The sequence below is a fragment of the Panthera tigris genome, chromosome B2, assembly GCF_018350195.1.
Source record: "Panthera tigris isolate Pti1 chromosome B2, P.tigris_Pti1_mat1.1, whole genome shotgun sequence".
NCBI classification, from domain to species: domain Eukaryota; kingdom Metazoa; phylum Chordata; class Mammalia; order Carnivora; family Felidae; genus Panthera; species Panthera tigris.
Genome location: NC_056664.1, coordinates 139,773,123 through 139,796,910, shown reverse-complemented (window position 1 = coordinate 139,796,910; position 23,788 = coordinate 139,773,123). Strand labels below are relative to the sequence as shown.

The following is a 23,788-nucleotide window of genomic DNA, read 5'->3' as shown; positions in this document are numbered from 1 at the left end:
ACAAAGACATCCCGCTGTGAGCGATGTTGAAAATGTCTGTCTTCGCCTGGAGAAGAAGTTTGCTGTGCCCTGCAGAGTCCTTCGGGGTCCAACGGAGGTGGCCCCCAGTCGAAAGGAGGAGACCACGATCAGGCAGTCCAGGACCGCAGCACCACCCGACTGGCTTCCACTGGGCTCTGAAGGCCTCGAGACTTTTCGTATCCTCCCCTGGTCTTCTGAGGTGGCGCCGCATTTCTGTTGGCGGATGTGAGGCCGCCGCGCCCCTCCCCAGTGCATCCCAAATCTAGGTTCCACAGGATGAAGCAGGTAGAGGGGCCTGCCAGGTGGCTGAGACAGCCACTGGCCCTGCAGTGGAGAAATGATAGCCGGGGGAGGACCATCTCCTCCGTCGTGACTGTGTCTGGCCCGCAGCCCGTGCTGGTCAGGGCTCAGCTATCTGGATTGTGGGTGTGAGTAGGATCTTCCTTGGAGCGCTGACTCGGGTGTTCATTTGTCTCCTTTCGAAGATGTGGATGATGGCACGTGGGGCCCGTAGCGTTGCCACGAGGCGATGCAGTGTAAGTGGTTCGCTCACTGCTTGGCACGTGGAAGTGTTCACTAAACAGCTGCCATACGCGGGTTCGTATTTGTCAGGCACCGTGCGAAGGGCTTCTCTTTAGCAATTGCCTCATTCAGTGTTTATTACAGCGACGATTATGATTATCCCCCTTTTACAGAAGAGGAAACTAAGACCCTGAGGATTTACGTAACTTGCTGAAGAGCACAGAGCTGGTTCCGGTGAGGTTTATCCGACCCTGGAGTCTATGCCCTTAACAATCATGCATAATGACTAGGAAGATTGGGAGTGTGTGAGGCTGATGCCCTTTGGGAGCTGAAGTGAGGGCCCAGGAACTGGGAAGTGCTCTCTCTTAGCAGGTAGAGGTGTGTTTGAATTACAGGAGGAGCATTCCTGGCTAGAGGCTGGTGACTTATAGAGCCTTTCTCCTCTCCTCTCCTCCCCTCCCCTCCCTTCCCCTCCCCTCTGCTCTCCTTTTCCCCCCTCCCCTCTCCTCTTCCCTCTTCTCTCCTCTCCTCCCCTCTTTGTCCCTTCCCTTCCCTTCCCTTCCCTTCCCTTCCCTTCCCTTCCCTTCCCTTCCCTTCCCTTCCCTTCCCTTCCTTTCCCTTCCCTTTCCTTCCTTTCCCTTCCCTTCCCTTCCTTTCCCTTCCCTTCTTTGTCTTTTATCCCTCCAGCTTTACTGAGATATAATCAACACATAAAATGGTGGGATATTTAAAGTTTACATGTTGACTTGAAATACATATACATTTGAAAGGATTCTCCCATTGATTCCATTCACACATCCAGAAGACCCCAAATAGCCAAGGCAATGTTTAGAAAAGCTGGAGGTATCACACTTGTTCATTTCAAATTTTACCACAAAGCTATAGTAATCAGAACAGTGTGGTATTGGCATAAAAGCAGACATATGGATCAGTGTAATAGAACAAAAAGCCCAGAAATAAGCCCACGCATATATGGCCAACTAATTTTCAGCAAAGGATCCAAGAACATAATGGAGAGAGAGAGCAGTCGCTTCAGGAAACGATCTTGGGAAAACTGGACCCCTATCTTACACCATACACAAAACTCAACCCCAAATGGATTGAAGGCTGGAATAGCCTTTCTGACGTAGAGCAAGGGGCTTGAGAGCTTTCTTATGTGTGGCAGGGTTTTGTTTCTAAAGAGAAAATTCAAGGAAAAATAGTATATTGAGGGTAACGAACAAAGAAGTAATAATTGAAAAGAAAAATAATGTGTTTATAATGAAAAGAAAGAAAGGTAGGAAATAAAGGAAAGACAAAAAAAAAAAGAAATGAAATTAAAAATAAATACAGACAGCGCGTCTGGGTGACTCAGTTGGTTAAGCATCCGACTTCAACTCAGGTCATGATCTCCCTGTTCATGAGTTCAAGCCCCACATGGGGTGCTCTGATGTCAGCACAGAGCCTGCTTCAGATCCTCTGTCTCCCTCTTTCTGCCTCTCCCCTGCTTGCTCTCTCGTGCACTCTCTCTCTCTCAAAAATAAACATTTAAAAATTAAAAAAAAATTCCTCATTTAACTCAGTTGCAAACCAAAAGGCTCTATAGTCCACATGAAACCAATTATACTATATAGTTTGATGAATAATGAGTTTGCATTATAATGGGGTCTTAAAAACGCAGTTAAGATTTCTTTTCTTTTCTTTTCTTTTCCTTTCCTTTCCTTTCCTTTCCTTTCCTTTCCTTTCCTTTCCTTTCCTTTCCTTTCTTTTCTTTTATTATTTTTCATGTTTATTTTTGAGAGAGAGAGCGAGAGAGCATGAGTGGGTGAGGCGCAGGGAGAGGGAGAGACAGAATCCGAAGCAGGCTCCAGGCTCTGAGCCGTCAGCACAGAACCTGACGTGGGGCTTTGAACTCACAAACTGTGACATCATGACCTGAGCCGAAGTCGGATGCTCAGCCATTTGAACTGCCCAGGCACCCCCAAAATAAATTAAAAAAAAATGGGGCCATAGGGGGCAATGAATAATGAGAAATTTAGGGTAAAGAAATAAGAGGTGAAAACTGTTGGACAGTGAATCCATCTACTGGACACAGACGCCGTGTAGACATTATCAGCATCAATATTTAAGAACTCAGCCCCCTGCTGGGCAGGCCTGATTCTGATTCAGGAATCACGCCATGTTTAATAAAGCCAGAGAAGGGACAGCAAGCCACGTCCTGCGTCTGGGTGAGAAGCGCTTGACATTCTATAAGAAATGCTTCTTCTGAGTCCACAGTGATGGCTGTGTTACAGAGAGGGAGTCTCTGGACCAGGCAGCTTTCCTGCTTATGTCTTGCGAGTGCTTAGTTAGTGAAGGAAAATTACTCAGAAACGATAACATGGGGATTTTCCATGAATTATATAGCAACAAGAGTGAAGAGATAGGGTGTAATATTTGTGACAACATTGAGCATTTAGAAACACTTTCACATAATGAGAATATCTACATCCCTCCTCAGAGACGTAAATGGATGCAAACAGGAATCTATGTTTTTTTGGGAGATTGGCTTGAAAAAAAATTCCTGATATACTCGTGGAAGCTAAGCTCACTAAATTGGGACAAGGCACGTGGTGGTGACTCAAAGCCATTTCTGAATCCAAGACCAAACTTCAGATACAGAATTTATAATGGGTCCAAGGCCAGTCAACTTTTTATTGGCTTTCAGAAGAAGCTTGTAAGCATTCTTACGTCATCTCGTGTCCAGTTTCTCCAAAATTAAGTTGAGATCTTACTGATTTATAAACAGACAGGCCAACCTTGTTAATAAAATATACTAGTTGGCGAGAATACTGCTCGTTGCTTTGAAATAACCGGGCCACCTGGCTCTGGCAGCTAGAGTGAAGGGAGCGGAGGTCAAAGCCAGTATGGCTGGTCCAGTCTTTTTTCTTTCTCTTTCTTAAGAAATCAGATCAATGCACGGTTGATACAGTTCAGCGTCACAGAATCAATTGAAAAATGAAGGCAAAGGCACAAATACCTTGTTGATCGTGCTATAGTGATATAGTTTCATTATGTAGATGTGGTCTGAGTCTGCACAAGTAAACGTAGTGAAAAGTGAGGAGGAAAATTGAGGCAATTTCATGAATTATTCAAGGAGAAAAAAATCCCTTTGCCTCAATTATCCATAGAGTACTTTCCTTTGAAAGTGAGAAAGTGGGAGAAAAAGGGAAGAGAAAAGAAAGCAAGCTTGATTGCCTTAATTCTCCATTTTGTAGATTAAGGCACATCCATAGATGTTATTATTCCTCCCTGTGCACTGCAGTTTACTTCTTGACAAAATATTTCTTTGCCATTGTGTTTATGCAGATTTTACGCACCCTTCATTTTTCTCTAGTTAAATGGTGAGAACTTGAACTGATTCTGTTCTTGTTTCCCATAAATGGGGTGCCTATTCAAAAGACTAATTTCCCAGTAATCCAACTTATTCCAAACATTCCACCCACAGGGCAACAAGTTATAGAACAGGATTCTGCCTGAAGACGTAAGTCATAATTACCATCAAAAGATTTATCCCACCTTCATTTCCTTGGTGATGGGAAATAACAGTGTTTGGACCTAGAGTAGAAATTTTTGTGCAAAAAATACAAATGTCCTCAAAGTTTATCTGCTAGGGGCCACCGTCTGTGGTTTGCATGGGCCAACTGGGAGCTGTGTGTGTGTATGTGTGTGTGTGTGTGTGTGTGTGTAAAATCTGCCAGTCGCATTACAGATATTATGCCGTTGTATATTAGGACAAATTTCTGTCAGCAGTAACTCGTCCCAACAAAACTAGTATTTGTGACAATTTTCCACGAGATGGAAGTAAAGTGTCTTGAGGAAGGTGTGCTTTCAAGTTCACATAAAGTCACCGTGTGGACTGATGGAAGCTCTGGTTGCCAATTATCTCAAGATTGAGAGAATGTGGAGAGGGTCTAGAGGAAAGCAGTGGAAATAATTAGTTTGGGAAATAAACCTTAGGAGGAGATGCTGCTGGAACAGGGTTACAGAACCAGGAAAAAAGAATGTTAAATAGGGAATTGGTATTGGTCTTCTAGAACAGGAGGACGTGACATGTACACATGGGCTAATGGCTCTTCTCGGTGTCTACCAAAGGGAATGTGAAATGGTGCGGGCTTAAATCGGATGGATTTAAAGTATATCTGGGGCGCCTGGGTGGCTCTGTCGATTAAGTGTCCGTCTCGTGATTTCGGCTCCGGTCATGATCTCACTCAGTTCGTGAGTTTGAGCCCCGCATTGGGTTCTGCGCTGACAGCACAGAGCCTCCTTGGGATTTTCTCTCTCCCTCCCTCTCTGCCTCTCTCTCTCTCTCTCAAATAAATAAACAAACTTAAAAAATAAAGTATATCTAACTTAAGTTAAATATAGTTGCTTGATTGGAGTTCGCTACGAAAAAGTTCCCGTGTGGCACTAATTTCATAACAAAGTACGTCCTTCTTAAAGGAGGGATTTTTACTGTTAGCATCTATGACCTGATGTACCTTGTAGGCTGTGAGACACTTGGAGAACAGCTCAGTGCACTCACCATGTGTGTGTGTGACCAGAGGCTTTTCAGCTGATTCTTGTTAGCTTGTAAAATGTGCTTCTTCAAGGGTGTGGTGAACTTGGGGCTCTCATTAACAATGCTGGTTTCTGCTTCCCACCTCTGGCTTGCTGAATCAGAATCCTTGGTGGGTGGGACCCTGGATGCTCCATTTTCTCATATATATTTGTTCTAGAATTACTAAGTTAAACAATGAGCTATTTGGTGACAGGCATCAGATATTATTCATTTTAAAATGCGCAGTATTTTGTGTTATCAGGCTCTCAAGAAATGAATCTCTTAATTGTTAATGCAATGCAATGAACTGTGCTAACAGTATAGCAAATGATAAGGTTATGATATTTAAATAATTTTACAGTAGCAACTCTGATTTTGTGAAGGTTTCAGGATTATTACATAAAATCACTTTGCGGGTTTCTGAAAGATTGGAAAATTATAAAGCTTATTAATAAAAATGTACTCTAACCTCTTGATGACTGTATTTAGCATAAACAAGTCTTAGTCTGGGTGAAACTGCGTGTGAAGTCTTACTTCCAAGCATTCTTTTCTTATGTTGATAAGTGCCTTTTCTATATCAAAATGGAAGGAAGGAATCAAGAGATTTGTCTGTAGGTAAATGAGACATACCGAGTCCCGGCAGGTGGTATACAGCTGATCAAAAATTCTGAACTTGTACTTGTGATAATATTAAAAAGGTAAAAAAAAATAATGTTTTAAAGTGGAATAAAATAATAGAGCCTATGTCAGCCACTGGCTGGAAGGAAGCTGCCTGCTTTCCTGCCTGTGTGCTCTCTCCTTCTCCTCTAATTAACTATCTAGAATAGAATTCAGCAGTGATCCACCAATTGGTGTTTTTTGCTGTAAAAGGAGAGGACAGATTTCATTATAACAAGAGCATCCCGAGAATGTATCCTGAACAAATTATGCAGGCTGTGTAATCTTGAACTTCTCTGTCCATCTCTCCCTGCCTTTCGCCACGTGACTCCATACAGATGTGCCATAACTTTGGTCCCGGTCTTTGCCCCCTCCTTTAGTTCTTTTCCCATCCATCGTGCAGTAGAAATGCACTTTGTTGATAATGTCAACCTTTGGCTGCATAGCCACAAGGCAGAGATGGCCAGGGTAATACATTCAATGAACCCTTGAATCTCTTGGTAATTCAACCATTCAACTGTCGCTCAACTAAAAGTTTCAACTGTGGTAGCCAAACCAATTGTCTAAAGTCTTTTCTAACTGGTTTCCTGGCTTCCTGTTCTCTGCTGATGGCCACAAACACCTGGGTGGGTCGGGAGAGGGGGAATCATGGAATTATTGCCAAGGGGTTTTGAACCAGCCGCTCGGTCATTTCCTCAGCCCACTCCCACTGCTGTGCAATGAGTCCTTACCCCGCACTGGCTCTGCGAAGGAAGCTGCCATTTTTGTACGTCAAAGGCAATTGTAGATAAGCAGTTTCCTATGACTCAGCCTAATAAGTGTTATCTTGCTTAATCTTTGAGGTAACTTTATGAGATGAGTATTACTACTCTCATTTTCCAGTTGAAGAAAGATGAGGCTCGGAGTGATCACAGTGACCCAGCCAGGATGTAGATAGAGTGTGGAATGATGCCGTCATCTGCCAGCTCCCTTGGGCCCCACCACTGGGCTGGCTGACTACTCTGTGTGCATCAAACATTGTTCATCATGTGAATTACTACATTTCTGGCATCAGACGTATGTTATCAATCTTGGATGTTTTGTGATTAATAAAATTTAAAGTATCTTCTAAATTCATGGTGTTGTTTTGAAATTAGGTATCTTGTCAATCAAAGGGTGTGCAGAAAGGGGTGCCTGGGTGGCTCAGTGGGTTAAGCGTCTAACTCTTGATTTCAGCTCAGGTCATGATCTTGCAGTTCGTGAGTTTGAACCCTTCATTGGGCTCTGTGCTGACAGTTCAGAGCCTGCTTGGGAATGTCTGTCATCTCTGTCTGACTCTCTCCCTCCCCCACTCATCTCATGCTTTCTTTCTCTCTCTCTCTCTCAAAAATAAATAACTTAAAAAAATGTGTTCAGAGAAATTGCCCCAGTGTTCCATGGGTATACAACATTGATTCTGCTTCAAATCTAACCCTCCGAATAATCATTAAGCCCTTTCTTTCTTGGGAGGAGTTTGGAACTTGTTCCCTGGACCCCATTTACCAAGGTGTGTCAGCTCATACCTCTCAATGTCTTCCTTCCCTTTGAGCTGCTTTGAGTCTTTGTACCGTTGAAAAGATTCTGAGGTGTGGACATAATCCATATGGAGAGATCGGTGACACGCTCAGCCCAATGCCTGTAACAGAGTAAACACTTGGTGAATGAACATTGTTGTTAGTGTTATGTGGGCATTCTCATGACTCAAGAGCTCAATCTGTCAATACTTTTGAGTTGACTTGTAATATATTTAGGCTTTTTGATTCTTCTTTTAGCCATGTGCCTCTCATCTGTTAATTCCATCTAAAAATATTTCTAGATATTATCTATTATCCATCTATCCATCTTTCAGTCAATCTTTATCATCATCATCATCATCATCATCATCATCTATATCTTCCATCATCCCTCCTTCCCTCCCTCCCTCCCTCCCTCCCTCCCTCTCTCCCTCCATTCATCTATCTATCTATCTATCTATCTATCTATCTATCTGTCATCTATCATCTATCTATCTATCTATCTATCTATCTCATCTATATCTTCTATCATCCACTCCAATCTTATAGGCTTAACCTGCATATCACTTTCAAGTTCTCTTATTCTAGGTCCCCTTCTCTAATTTTGTTCTAGACTGGAGTTATATCATTTTTACAAGTGCCATGCTTAGATGTGTCAAAAATGGCAAGAGGTTGTATGTGTGCAGTGGGCAGATTACGGATGTACAGTTTTGTTAATAAACATATCAGTTTACATATGTTGCTTCCAAGCATTTGAGGAGGGCTTTCAGGTACTGACCCAAGCCACTGAGGCTGAGCACCTAAAGGAGGCAACAGGGCATCGTGGCGTGATGGCTATTTTGTGATACTAGAATCACAGGCTCTGAGTAGTTTGCTTGAGAGTGGGTAGAAGGAAGTATTAATTATCAGGTTTCAGTTTCTACCATTCGAGGAGAAATGGAAATAGATGTGAAATAACTTGCAGGTATTGCCAGTGTAAAGTGAATGATGGCAGTCAGTTGATTTTATAATATGGTGGCATTTGAATTGGATATGCTAGCATTGAATCACCCAAAATATGTATTTATGCATGAGATTGGTTCAAAATTCATGGTGCAGTTTTATTTTTAACAAGAAATAAATGGTGCTTCTGACTTTTGTCCTTAGGTTGTTCATGACAGTGATTCAGTGTGGCCCTGTACTAAATGGGATTCAGGTAGGAGATAAACACACTTAGAAACTAGTTTGAAAGAAGCCATTCATTGAGGCAAGAAAAAACAAACCCTGCTTGAATAGACAGGACTTATTACGTTTCATCACCCTCAGCAAAGATTTATACAGCACCTACTATGTGCTTAGTTATAATTCAAGTAACTTTGGTATGGGCTTAGCAAGGAAATGGTTTTAGTCGAATGTTAAAATGAAGGGCCATTTATGGATCGTGTTCATTATGTACACTTATGGGGAGTGTATTATTTGTCCCTGTTCATAGGTTATTGGCTATTATATATGTATTTATGTGTTCGGTTGTGCTTTATGTATTGAACATGTTTCAAATAGCCGTGTGCATAACTTTTTAGTCAACTAAACTGGAAGTTTTCTCAAGAGAGTTCTCGCTGCCATATGAGTTTTGTGTAGCACCTGTGCACAAATACTTAATGTTTTCCTTCAGAAACTGCACTTCCGTGAGGGAATTAGCTCATGGCATTAAGTGGAGCCAAAACTCAATGAGGATAGTGTTTTAGACACCTGTAATTTCAGTTTTTAAAGGGTGTTATGTACACTCGTTAATCATCGGATGGCATCGACTGCGCTTTTGCTAAATGGAACGTATTATTCTGGCAACCTCATCGAATCCTGTCAGTCACCCTACGTGGAAGGCACCGTTGTCACCCTCATTTCACAGATGAGGAAACTGAAGCATCCAGGTGCTGAGCGGAAGAGCCAGGATTTGAATTCGGGTGTTTCGGCTATAGAGCTGCTGGTCTCGATTCTTCCGCTGTTCTTGCTCCCACTTAGCTTGGTTTTAAAGATTGGCACTGAGTGTAGTTTATTCTTTGAAGGCTGAAGGTAGAATGCAGGAGAGCAGAGCAGCACAGAAATGGAGCAAACAGCTGGGTTATCTGTCTAATGTTCATCCGACTGTGTTAATGCAACCTAACGGCCCTATTTGCAGGAACCATCCAGCATTGCTTTCTTCTCCTTCCCTCCCCCCGCTTCAGCCCAGGCCCCCCCTCCCCTTTCCCGGATTCATTTCCCCTCATCCTCTACTTCATTCCTTTGAATTGCCCCTTTCCACACCACTCCGAATATTTCCCAACACTCAGCAGTCTATCAGTCCATGCATACCCGGTCTATTGCAGTCTGAACTTGGTCAGAGGGTGACAAAGATGTGATTTGATGTGTTGGGGGTGTAGTTCAAATACTGTCAGTCCTTGTTTTATTTTATTTTATTTTATTTTATTTTATTTTATTTTATTTTATTTTATTTTATTTTATTTTATTTTATTTATTTATTTATTTATTTATTTATTTATTTATGACTTTCCCAGTCCTATCCCTTAATTGCATAATTGCATCCTGGGCAGATTTCTTGGATTTCTGATCTCTTTCAGTTAAGAATCCACACTAGTTCATTTGAGACCGTGTTCTTCCCCCTCTCTCTCATCTAAGCCCTATGCCCCCTCAGCCTAGGCCCAGCGTTTTCAGTGGGCAGGGGTGGGGCCCCTCTGGCACTCTTGTGACCCCCTTCCTCTGGAATGGGGGTGGAGGAAGACAGGAGAGCCCTCAAGGGCCCTCTTGGATTTCTGGCTCTGCTGGTCTGGGCTACTGCTGATCCCACAGGCTAAAACTGGCTTTTTTTTTTTTTTTTCTAACCCTGTGTGCTCCCTTTAGGGGTGTGTATTCTGCAGACAGCTCTGCCCCCACTGCACAGATTTTTGGAGGTCATTTCTTTCTTGACCCCTTAGAGCCCTCCCTCAGCTCCTGCCTCCGTGGAACACCCCACGGTGTCTGGCTGAGAGTGGAAGTCGCCTGGGTGGTCAGGCTAGCCCCTCGCACGTCGCATCTGCAGTGTGGCTCAGGTGTGTCCCCTTCTCTGGGGCCAGGACAGGGAGAATCATGCATCCACCCACACACACTGGTGGGGAACAGATTGCCCCTCTGGCTGGTCCCACTTCTTGCCTTGCTGTTGTCTTTCCAATTCTTGCCCCACCCACAGAGGGCAGCTTGGTGAACTCACTGCATGAACAGATGCCCAACCAGGGTAAGATGAAGCCTGTTTTCCCCTTTTGAAGGCAAACCCAACATTAATGAGACATTATCTTGGTCCCCTTTTTTTATGGAGGGAATAGTCATGGTACTCTTCCAACCTAGGTAGACTATGCATTTCTTTCTCAGCCTTCTCTACCCTCACTAGTCTTTTATTTTATTTTATTTTATTTTATTTTTTATTATTATAATTTTTTTCTTGACAGAAAAAGTGTGTGTGCTCATGTGAGCAGGGGAGGGGTGGGGGGAGAGAGAGAGAGAGAGAGAGAGAGAGAGAGAGAGAAAGAGAAAGAGAGAGAATATCTCAAGCAGGCTCCCCAATGTCAGTGCAGAGCCCAACACGGGGCCCAAACTTGGGAATCATGAGATCATGACCTGAGCTGAAATCAAGAGTCTGACACTCAACCGACGAGACACCCAGGCGTCCCTATTTTATTTTTATTTTTAAAAAAACTAGGCTGACTGATTCTAAATAAGCCCTGAGGATTTATCTGGTTCAATTTCAGCTCTGTGTGTGTGTGTGTGTGTGTGTGTGTGTGTGTGTGTGTGTGTGGCTTATCTTTGTCCTTAGCCTTAAGTCCAGCAAAAGTCATTTAAAATACCTACTACCTTGACAATTACATGTTTAACATACATTAACATGCATTGAATGTAGTGCAGTACTCTGTAATCCGTTTCTTCTTGAGTTGCTGTAGGTGAGAAGTGTGGGATGGGAGTGTAATCAACAGGAAGGCAACACTGATTGAAGTGTCAGGGATAACATGGTTTAAGCCAGATTACAGAGATCACCACCATTTGCCCCATACCTTCAGTATTCCATTTTTGGTGGAAGGTGTTTGTGAGGAATAAATAATATGCGGAGTATTTGTAAATATGATGGGATACATAAAACCTTGGATTGTGAGTAACTTGTTCCGTGAGTGTTCCGCAAAATGAACAAACTTTTTTTTTTAATTTTTATTTATTTGTTTGTTTTGAGAGAGAGAGAGAGAGCGAGGGAGGGGCAGAGAGAGGGAGTGAGAGAATCCCAAGCAGGCTCCGCACTGTCAGCGCGGAGCCCAGTGTGGGGCTGAAACTCACGAACTGTGAGATCATGACCTGAGCCGAAACCGAGAGTTGGACACGTAACCGATTGACCCATCCAGGTGCCCAGATGAACAAACGTTTCTAATAAATTTTAATTCGATACATGAGCGGTGTCTTGCAATACAAGTGGTAGGTGATGCCGAATGTCAGTCACTTGATCACAGCTGAGCCAATGGTTCTTGAAATTCACTTTGATATACAAGAGCTTTGGATTACAAGCTTGTTTCTGGAATGAATTATGCTCACAAACCAAGGTTTTACTGTACTTTATGCCAGAATTAACTATCAGTTAGCTACTGGGATAGGGTAAAAACAGAATGAATACATAAAATCAATATGTTACCATAAAATTAAAATATCTAATATTTTCAATTCCTATTCATGTCAAACTCCTTAGTAAAATTCCAATAATTATGTTTAATTTCCTTTCCCTTTTTTCTGCCCATATTCTGGGAACTGTCCTATTAATAATGAAATGGGAGATAGTAGAAAGATAAGAGAATCAAAAGGGTTGCTTATTCTTTCCTTAATTCTTTCCTTTGATTAATCAAGGAGTCATTAATAATATTTGAAGAATATAATATAATGTCATTAACAACAAAATATTAGAAATATGTGTAGCAAACCAATATATGCAAAAGTTTCTTCATTAGGAAAGAGTTTAGACTTCACACTTAAGATTAAAGTTCGCTGAATTTAAATTATAGTACAAAAAGAGATTAATTCCATTAATATTTTTGCAGAAATTTCCAGGGCTTAAACATAGTGTGGCAGTTTTCATCTATGCCATTAGGTCCTTCCTCCACATATGATACTGCCCCTTTCTCCCTGGCGTCCCCCGTTCCCCAACTGCACTCCTGCAAAATGATTCTTTTCCTCCCCACTCCACCCCAAATCATCAATGTGAATTAGCCATAGTGAATTTCACAAATAATCAAGCTACAGGCTGGGATCCATTATGGAACAATGCAAAATATTGGCAATTGTCCTAGGGTATTTCTCCTTGGCTGTGTAGAGGTCTCTGGTGATGTGGGGAAATGTTGTCGAACTCTGAAGACAATTCCTCGTCAATATAACTTGTTTGTTTTTAAAATTTTAATTCTTTTCTGCATCTAAATTTAAGGAACATTAACTTAATTCAACTTAATATTTATTAACGGCGACCTTAAAAGCAGCGAGGATGCTCCGTTAAAAAAAATATACCTTGAATTAATTTATTTTTAAAAAATTGTTTATAACGTAGAGGGTGCCTAGGTGGCTCAGTTGGTTAAGCGTCCGACTTCGGCTCAGGTCATGATCTTGTGGTTTGTGAGTTCAAGCCCTGCGTCGGGCTCTGTTGCTGACAGCTGGGGACCTAGAGCCTGCTTTGTGGATTCTGTCTCCCTCTCTCTTTGCCCCTCCCCTGCTCGTACTCTGTCTCTCTCTTTCTTTAAAAAATAAATAAAGCATTAAAAAATTTTTTTTTTAATTATGATAGATTTCAAGCACACACACACATGATAGGAGTTAGTGTAAAGAATACATATATACCTGTCACACGTCTTTATTAAGCCTTAATGTTATATTACTTACTGCAGATATATTTTTCAGTTATATAAAACATTAAGATGAACACTGGGTGTTGTACATAAGTGATGAATCACTGAATTCTACATCTGAAAGTAATAATACACTCTATGTTAACTAACGGGAATTTAAATAAAAACTTGAGAAAGAAAAAAAAAAGATACAGTTGAGCCCCCTTATAAACTCCTCCTTAATCTTATTTCTTTTCCTTCCTAAACTATTATCATGAATTCAGGATTTATCATTTCCCTGCATATGTTTGTACTTTTACTATAGTATAATAATAAAACATATGATACTATTTAGCATAGTATAGTATTGTTTTCAAAAGTTTAAATGTTTTTTTAGTGGTATAATACTCTACTTATTCTTCTGCAAACTGGTTTTTTTGTTCGACATTATGTTGTTAAGAATTATTCATGTTGATGGATATAGCTTTAGTTCATTCAGCATTAAATGCTTGTCTATTGTTGCATTGAATGAATGTACATTATTTTATTTATCCATTCTCCTGTTGACAGACATTTGGATCATTTCCAATTTGTTTGTTATACAAATAATGCAGAACCGATTATGCCTGCTGGTTCACATGCATGAGTTTTCCTAGGGCAGAGGTTCTCAAAGTGTGGTCCGTGGGCACCCTGGGCTCCATGTTACCTTTTTCAGGGGGTCTTCAAGGTTGAAACCATTTTCATAATAATACAGAGATGTTATTTGCCTTTTTGACTGTGTGGATGTGTGCACTGGTGGGGGAAAAGCGATGATTGGTCAAACCATTGAAACCTTAGCACGAATCAAAATAATGGCACACACAGCTATTTTCTTCTTCACTCCCATACCTTTGCAGAAAGAAGCCATTCATTTAAGAATGTCTTTAGTGAAGGACTTAGTAAGTGCTTAATAAAATGATTTTAACATTTAAGAAAATTTTGGTTACATTTCAACTCGAGTACACGTCTTCTTAAATTTACGTGTGGCACAACGGGGAGTGTACAGGAAGCACTTCTGTGAGATACAGTTTAAGTTACAAACTGAACTAGCTACATTTTCATGGAACACCATTTTTACTTGAAAGAATGATGGGAAGATAAACTATTGGGAATCTAGTAGACATTTCCTCAAAAATGAATGAAGCAATCCTTTTACTTCAAGGAAAACAACTGGCCATGTTTGTTTTCAATGATACAATTTTAGTTTGCAAGCAACAATTAGGATTTTGGAAAATTTGTGACAATGAGCTTAACATTTCCTAATAGCTAAAGACTTAGGAGATTGGTGATCATGTTAACAAAGAACATTATTTTTTGATGTTGTGTAATGAAGTATGACCACATTTGGAAGATCTGTGTAACTCGGCACACCAGTATTTTCCAAATGATCAACCCACGATGTTGCAAAATTATTCATGGATAAATGATTTATTCTAAGTGCAAGGCTAAAATTTCTATGCATATTTCAACCAAAACAATGTAATTGTATGGACCGTGCAGAAGAAAATCTGAGAATCCAGCTATGCTAAGCCAGATACTAAAGAGATTTGCAGAAATCTGACTAATATTTTCTGGTTTTGGAAAATATAGTTAATAGGTATGTTATTGAAGAATTAATAAATATTGAAAATTTTATCATTTATATTTTCTAAACATTTATAGATATAACACATATATAAAAGCTCTTGGGACCTTCGACAATTTTAAGAATGTAAAGGGGTTCTGAGGTAAACAAAAATTTGGGCACTACTATTTATTTTAGGGCATAGCTATAAGTGGGATTTCTGGGTCATGGGTGTGGATATCCTCAAAGGTGGATAAGAATTTACATTCTCACCAGTAGAATATGAGAGCCCCGTTTTCCCACATCCTCACCAGAATTTTGTTTGTCAGACTAAAATGTCTGCCAATCTGAGGTATGTGAGATGATATCAATGTTATTTTTATTTTGTATCCCTCTGACGACTAGTGAGTTTGACATGATTATACACATTTATCGGCCTTTTGGTTTTCTTCTCTGTGAATTACCTATTCATATCCTTTGTTCAGTTTCCATTCCTAACATCCCATTAAATTGTCTTTTTTTTAATTTGTTTTCTTAACGAATTTTTAGGAGTTCTTTATATTTGTTAGTTTCTCATCATCTGTCAGTTATATGTTGCAAATGTTTTCTCTCACACTGTGGCTTGTCTTTTAATTTCGCTTATCATGTCATGGTTTTGTTGAACAGAAGTTTTAATTTTAATACAATTGGGTATGTCAGTTTTTTGATTCATTCTTTTGGTTTTGTATTAAAATTTTTTTTTTAACGTTTTTATGTTTGAGAGAGAGACACACAGAGTACGAGTGGGGGAGGGACAGAGAGAGAGAGGGAAACACAGAATCCAAAGCAGGCTCCAGGCTCTGAACTGTCAGCACAGAGCCGGACCTGAGACTTGAACTCATGAACCATGAGATCACAACTTGAGCCGAAGTTGGACGCTTAACTGACTGAGCCACCAAAGTGCCCCTGGTTTTGTATTTTTTATGTTGTCTAAGAAATTCTTCTCTACCCCGAGCCCATGCATGTCTCCATGTAATAAATGACTTTGATATATATATTTTTTGATGGTGAACAAATCAATGAATTGTCTGCTATTGAGCCATCTTTGAATTCTTGGAATTAAATCTAACTGGACATGATACTTTAAAAATTATTAATAATTATTTTATATGCTGCTGAAATTTATTTTTGGATATTTTATTTGGGATTTTGCCACCCATGCTTATTGAAGTGATTAATTTATAACTTTCATTTTTATGGTAACTTACCAGTTTGGTATTCTGATCTTACCAACTTTATAAAAAATGTTGGATAATTTGCTCTCCTTTTCTGTTTTCAGTATCTGCTTGGATGATAAAGCTATTGTTGTTTCCTTGTTCTTTGAAAGTTTGAATAAATTCACTTGTAAAATATTCTGGCTCTAGTGTCTTTATTTGAGGGACTTTTGATTACCAATTCAATTTCTCCAGTTATTATTTGTTTATTCGTCTTTTTTGTTCCCTCTTGGGCCAGTTTTAGAAATTTATATTTTTCTAAAATATGTTTCTTTTAAGTTTTCAAATTCATTACATAATATTCATAGCATTCTTTTATGATGTTTAACTTCTACTGTATATTTTTGTGTACCTTTTTATTGCTTTCTTCTTTTATTTTTGATCAGGTTTGCTAAAACTCTCCCTACTTATTAGTTTTCTTTAAAAGAATCTCCTTTCGGGGCGCCTGGGTGGCTCAGTTGGTTGAGTGTCCGACTTCAGCTCAGGTCAAGATCTCACAGTCCGTGAGTTCAAGCCCCACGTCGGGCTCTGGGCTGATGGCTCAGAGCCTGGAGCCTGCTTCCGATTCTGTGTCTTCCTCTCTCTCTGCCCCTCCCCTGTTCATGCTCTGTCTCTCTCTGTCTCAAAAATAAATAAACGTTTAAAAAAAAATTAAAAAAAAAAATAAAAGAATCTCCTTTCAATTTTATCCTTTCTATTGTTGCTTTGTTTCTGTTTCTTTATGACAATCTTATTTTCTTATTATTATTTTCTTTAGGCTTACTTTTCAGTTATTCTAGATTCTTGAATTGAACACTTATTTTACTCTTTCAGTTTTCTAGTAAATGGATTTAATGCTATAAATTTGTCTCTGAAGAGTGATTTAGCTTCATCCACATGTTTGATATGTAGCAATTTCTTGTTAACTCAGGCTTTATTTGATAATTCACTTTAAGATATCTAAACATATACATTTGTTATGTTTTTGCTGCTTTGCAACATTGCTTTCAAATTTAATGAACCACAATCAGAAGAGATGGTATGAATGATATTTGTTCTTTAAAATCCTGGTATCATGCCAATATTTGGAAACGTTCTATGTTTTCATGATAGATGATATAGTCTTTCTGTGGTGTGGGGTTCTCTCTATACCTAGTTAAGCAAGCTAGTTAATTTTGTTTTTCCAAGCTGCTGTTTTCCAACTGGTACTAATTTCCCTCGATGATCCTAAATTTACCGGTTTTTTCATTTAAGTTTGCCAATTTCTGCTTTATATATTTTAAAGCTACGATGAATACTAATTTCATGTTTGTTATCTTCATGTTGAATTGTGTCTTTTATTATTATATACTGTATTTATTTTTATTAATTCTTTTCAAACTTTAAATATATTTGTCTGATATTAATATTGTTACATCAACTTTATTTGTCTAGTATTTAAAGGCTATATCTTTTTCTAGCCCTTCATCTTCATTCTCCTGCGTGTTTTTTTTCCTAGATGTTTCTCTTCTGAGCAGCATATGGCTTGATTAAAAAATCAGTATGATAACCTCTTAGTTGATGAACTTAATTAATTTACAATTATGATTACTTGTATATTTGAACTTAGTTCTACTATCTTGTGTATTCTGTTCACTATTTTTTTCTTTATTTCTCCTTTCCCTTCCCTGCCTTTTGTTGCAATGACACAGTTTTTAATATTCTATTCAGATGATTTGGAAGCTGCAAACTGCATTGATAGTGTTTAGAGGTTACTTTTAATCTTAAAGGTTCTTACTTATCCACATTTTAAGAAAACCAAAGTCTGTAGTTATTCAGTATTTCCTTCTTCCAATGACAGTGAGTCTTAGCATAGGTACCTACTGGGTTGTCGTTGACTGTTATCGTAATTTTGAGTTATTATTTGCTGTTTTTATAGCCAATATTTAATCGGATTATTAACTTTTTAAAAAAGTTCTACATTTGTCTCAAATTCCGCATGTTCTTTGTTCACTTTTTTTCCTGCTAAATTCCTGTTTTTAAAAAACACCAGTTCCTTGAGTGATACATTCCTAGTCTTTATATGCCTTCAAGTGTCTTTATGTTGTCTTTACTCTTAAATGATAATTTGGATGAATATCAATTTTTTGGTTGTCACTTTTCTTTCCGTATGTCAAAGATATTATTCTACTGCTGTTGCCATCTACTTTTAGAAAGAAATCTGATTTATTTCTTTAGTTAAGTGGTAACTATCTCTAGTAACTCAGTTTGACAATTTTGGACACTGAAAGAAGTTGGATTTGCAGGGTGAGCCCCACTGGGGCCCACGGTTTCCTCTTTGGCATCATGTCTGTGTCAACTTACTGATGGATCTTTTTGTGCAGTGCTGAGATCGATTGGTACAGGAATGTTCGAGACTCAAAATATTTGTCATGAATATCCATGATATTTTTTCAAAAGAAACTTCTAAAAATATTTAAAACATTGCACACATATGAATTAGATGCATTTCTCTATTCATAATAAGAAAAAATAGGCTCTTGAACAAGTTATGAAGAGATCCCTTTGCAAGCAGAGTTGTGTTACAGGTAAAATGCTGAAGCAGGACTTTGAGGCACTGACTTCTAATTCTGGGTTCTACTTGCATGACAGTGGGCATGTTGCTGAGTCAATCAATCAATCAATCAATCATTCTTTCTCTCTTCAGTTGGAGAGTGAAAGTGTTGGACCAGATTAGTGGTTTTCCAACTGTGTTCTGTGGAGTCAACTTGGAGGTCTTTGAAATGGTTGGAGCCACGCACGTGAGCTCTGGGCCTTCCGTTCTTGCCTGGACTGTTCTTTTCTTTTTCACTAGTGTCTTGTCATGGTGTTTTGTGTAAGGTTTCTTCTAAAGAAAGCATTCTGGTAGCTACAATAATCAAGCCACTAAACTATGTAATCTGAAAAGCCATTTCTAGCTCTGAGGCAGTTTTCATACAGATACATAAGGATGACCACTCACTTGTCTCACATGTTTTCAATTACTGCTTGCTTTGTTAAAGTTAAATTCCAGTTTTAAACCTTTACTCACCTCAGGGTTTCCGGGCATCATAAAGCAATTTTTGTGTCATCTCTTCTCGAGTTCCATGTGCTTCTGGAAAGCCTTCAAGATAGTTTAGAGCCAAAGTCACAGCCCTTACTTCTTTGTTCCTGTCTTCACACAGGACGAAGGATACCTTCCTTACTCCTTCTGCAGTAAGTTCTTCCAAGGAGCTTGAATCGCTGCCCCCTTTTTCCTATATCCGATGTGGAGGCCCTGACATATGAACTCAGGGAAATCATGATTATTCTCCCTCCCGCCAGTCTTCTCTGCACCTTCTTCTTAGGACAGTTTCAGCTGGATGACTAAATTACAGATCCGAGGGGATTTACTTCCATTGTGATTTGCAGAGTTTTAGCACCAAATGGAATGAAATGTCTCTGGGCTGCAGTTCTAGGGTTTCACACATTTCTACTGACGGCTATTTTATATATACATTTTTAAAAAAGGATTAAACTTTTTAAAAGCATGTTTAGCATAGTAATAGTTTTTGAATGTAATTTTTTTTTTTTTTTTTTTTTTTATACCAAGAGAGAAGATCTTTCTTCTACGCCAAATGATCTTGATTTGGTATGAGGTCCCGACACTACACTGGCACCTTCCATTTGTAGAATCCACTTGCAAGTTGCTCCTGTTTGGAGAACCCAGTTGAATGAGAGGTCGTGGTAAAACATCGGAGACTCTTAAGTACGGAGAACCAACTGAGGGTTGCTGGCAGGGGGATGGGCTAAATGGGTAATGAGCATCAAGGAAGACACTCGTTGGGATGAGCATTGGGCGTTATACATGGGGGATAAATCACTGGAATCTACTCCTGAAATCGTGATTGCACTATATGCCGACTAACTTGGATGTGAACTAAAAGGTAAATCAATTAGTTACTTTACAAAATGAGAGGTCATGGTGTCATTCAAGAGGTGCTAGAGAGCTTTCCTTGCTTGTGTGAATATTTAAAATGAAACCTTTCACTACTTGTAAAAATTCAGCAAGTGTTGATACCAAGGTTTTGTTGTTTGTAAACCCTAGGTTGTATACATACACAGGGTCCATGGATATTATAAATATTTTTCATCGAGTGGATTAGTGTTTGTAGACTGATCCTTGAAAATTCTGAATAGCAAAGTTTCATGTGCAACTAACTTTTGTCTGAACAGGTAATACGTATTGGAGTGGCCATGCATTTTTCATGAGTTTCCATTTCTCTTGTTTCTTTTATGGTTGCTCGTACTAGTCGAGTTCTTAACTTTTCTGGGTTAATTCTTTTCTTCCGTGATAATTGAATATGTTCCAATTTGCTCTTTTTTGTGGGTTTATAGTGTCCCTTCTAATGGGATATATTGGATTTAGACATTTTTAAAAAATTTACTCCGGTGTCGTATTCCAATGGTGAGATGAACTATCTATCATGTCAGCTTCAAGATTTCACTGCAGTCCGTTGGGAATGCAAGGCAATAAAAAGGTACAGTTTCTTAACTGTAATCAAGGAACATTCCACATGTTGTTTGCAGGAGCATGGGATTGTAGGAGAAAAACAAGCAAGCGGATCCTGTCAATTTAGTCTAATCACACCTTCCTGTCAGTGTTATCATTGTGGTCTAGCCTACATACAGAGCTTGTGTTTCTGTTGGGGTCTCTATTCTGGGAACTCTTTCTTTCTTTTTTGTTTTTTTAAACTGTTTAATTTTTGGAACTAGTATTGAGGGAGCAGCGGGTGGTAAAAATGTATATTTTGCTTGGTGGTTTTTACATGGAAAAGGAAAGAATAACATCATATTTTGGAATATAATTTAAACTTAAATTTCAGTTTAAATCTGAGTTAATGACCCTTCCCCTAAGATTGTGTTTATAATTCTTAATAGCACAAGTACTATTCAAAAACTGGGATAGAGTCAGTTCTTTAATATCTGTGTAAACACTGATATTATCATCCCTTTCAAACAGCTAATCAATGAATGGAAAACAATTTTAATATTATCCAGATCAGAACCCAAGTTTAGCAATACCCCAAATATGATATAAAATACCTTCTACCCATAGGTATTTTGAGGAACACTCACACCCCTCGTGTGATTTTAGAGGCAGCCATGGCCTCGTTTGGCATGACTATGGGGAAACAGTTCCCCTCTAGCCTTTTGGGAAGGCAATTAGTCAATATACCTCTAAACCCGTAAGGTTTATCATAAGGCATTTACAAAATTTATGTTCAAGAATCTCAGTATAAAGCCACTTAAAATAGCAATAAATTAAAGGAGAAAAAAACCACTCTGTATGGACTGAATGTTTACGTCCTCCCCAAATTCATAGGTTGAATTCCTAACTCCCACGGTGATGGTGTTAGGAGATGGAACGTTTGGGAAGTGATTAGGTCATGAGAGTGGGGGCCTTATGAATGGGATTAGTGCTTTATAAAAGAGACCCCAGAATGCTCTTTCCCTCTCTTCCATGTGAGGACACAATGAAAAAGAAAGCCATCTGCAACACCGAAGAAGGCTGTCTCCACAACCCCTCCCCCCCCAAACTGTGAGAAATACATTTCTATTGTTTAAAAGCTACCCAGTCTGTGGCATTCTGTCAGGGTAGCCCAGGTTAATAAAGACACCTTCCAAAAGCTCCGTAAATATGAGAACGGTTACATAAATTCAGATAGATTTGTATATTGGAATAATATGCCGCCATGAAAACCTTATACCCGTATAGCATTAATTAAAAATAGTGGAAGCCGAGGTTGTACAGAGAATGTGGTTCCTGTTTTATGCTCGAAACAACGCCAGGCCCACATACGTGCATTGAAAGAAGATAGTTCCTTAGGGTAGTGGGGTTTATTGAAGAAAATGTCCGGAACATGTCCCGTGAGGAGCAGCGTAGCGTAATGGTAAAGAGCAGGGAATAGGAAGTCCCATTGCCTGGCTTCAGGTTCAGGTCAACCATTCATTATCAGCAAGGCCTTGGACAAATAATTGAACATTGTGTGCCTCAGTTTCCTCGCCTGTAAGATGGGAATAATGGTAGCCTTACGTTATGAGCTTCGTTGTAGGATTAAATGAGTTATTGGTACTGAAGGAGTTATACCTGTTTGGTAGAGAGGGAGTGCTGCATAAATTCTCTTCCTCTCATTTCTGCACCGAGTGCTGAGTGTCCACTGATAATCGGAAAGCAAGGCCTCAGCCATAGAAGACTCATAATCTGGAGGGGGATACAAATATCCCCCCAATAATCCAATAGGTCGATAACTAAAAAGTATGATAAGTACCATAAAGAAAAGTAGTGTTTTTAGACAGAATAATGGGGGGAGAACCCAGTTAAACTGGAAGGTCTACAAGTGTCTCCAGATGGAAGTGACATTCAGTAAGAGAGATGAGCCATGGTTGTGCGGGGAGCAGAGAGGAACAGCATATATATGAAGTTCTGAGTCACATTCATGAAGGCGGGGAGCCGGCTGAGGCAGAGGATGAGGGCCAGGCTGCTGGAGTCTGGTGAGTGCCGTGGCCAGCGACGCAGGGAAGGTGGAAGGGTGGGCCTGGCCTGATCAGAGGTGCCTGGCGGCATTTATCCCCCGTGGACAAGCAGTCCTTGGAAGAATCTAAACAAGGGAAGGACGTGACCCGGTTTCCTGTTGAAAAACACTCTGATTGTGGAGTGAGTACAGAGTTGGAGGTGAGGGAGAGTGAACGTAGGGTCATTTGGGGGCCTCTGGAGCAGGACAGGCAGGAGACAGAGGTGAGGGGGGTGAGGTGGACTGGGATGCTGGCAATGGTCGAGCAAGAAGAGAACAGACGCCAGACATTTTGGAGGAAGAAGCAATTTAGGCTTGGAGATGTGGGATTAGGCACAAGAAAGGGTCTATGTTGACTTCCAGAATGATCTCCTGAGTAGTTGGGTAGCTGGACGCCCCTTTGGAGGGACCAGCGGGAAGAGGGCAGTGGGTTAAGAGGCAACGATTTTTCCTTGCACTTTTCTATGTTGTACATATTTTATCTCAAAAACAAGTTAGGACACCATTTAGTTTAGAATCATTTAGCCGTAGGACAACTTAAAACTATTTGCTGACAAAAGTACAGAAAAGGAACAGAGCAGGAAAAAGAAAATGCAGCAAGGAAATAGGTGTCAAAGAATGCATGCAATTTGCTGGGACTGTGCTTTTTGGTGTTTATGAATAGACTACTTTTTGAAAAAGAAAATCAGATCACATAATACAGGCTGATGAGTAACGTGTTTTTGATTCACTATAAATGTATCTTGAGCATTGTCTCAAGTCACCAGATATGCTTGCAGACGTATTTTAATAGCTGCATAGTATCTAGTTGTGTGGGTGTGAACTATTTTATTTCATTCATTGTTAGTCACTTATGTTATTTTCCGTTTTTCTCTGTTATAATGAGGTAGGTAGCCATGATCATTACTGCAGCTCTCTCTCTGCATCCATCATAATTACTTAAGGTGAGTTATTAGAAATGGAATTATTCTTTCAAAAGTTTTTAGTCTTCTTGAGTTCTTTCACATGATATTAGCATCAAGTGTCCTGCATATATGTATGTATATAAATATATTTATGTATATATACGTATATATATGTATAATTTATATATGTATATATATTTATGTTATATATATATACATATATATATATATGTATATATGTATGTATATACATATACATATACATATACATATACATATACATATACATATACATATACATATATATGTATATGTATATGTATATATATATAACTTTGCCCTGATACCTCTTTGC

The 23,788-nt window shown here is 39.4% G+C and overlaps 1 long non-coding RNA gene across 8 annotated transcripts in view; it reads left to right on the top strand.

The window, feature by feature from the left end:
* Nucleotides 1-23,788, top strand: part of LOC122238790 — a 111,915-nt gene that overhangs the window by 19,728 nt on the left and 68,399 nt on the right. For 6 of the 8 annotated variants that reach the window (XR_006217971.1, XR_006217970.1, XR_006217966.1 and 3 more), the window contains exon 2: nt 19,567-19,900. This is a non-coding gene — a long non-coding RNA (uncharacterized LOC122238790). The remainder of the gene's footprint in view (nt 1-19,566; nt 19,901-23,788) is intronic. The other 2 variants (XR_006217969.1, XR_006217967.1) reach the window with 1 other exon arrangement.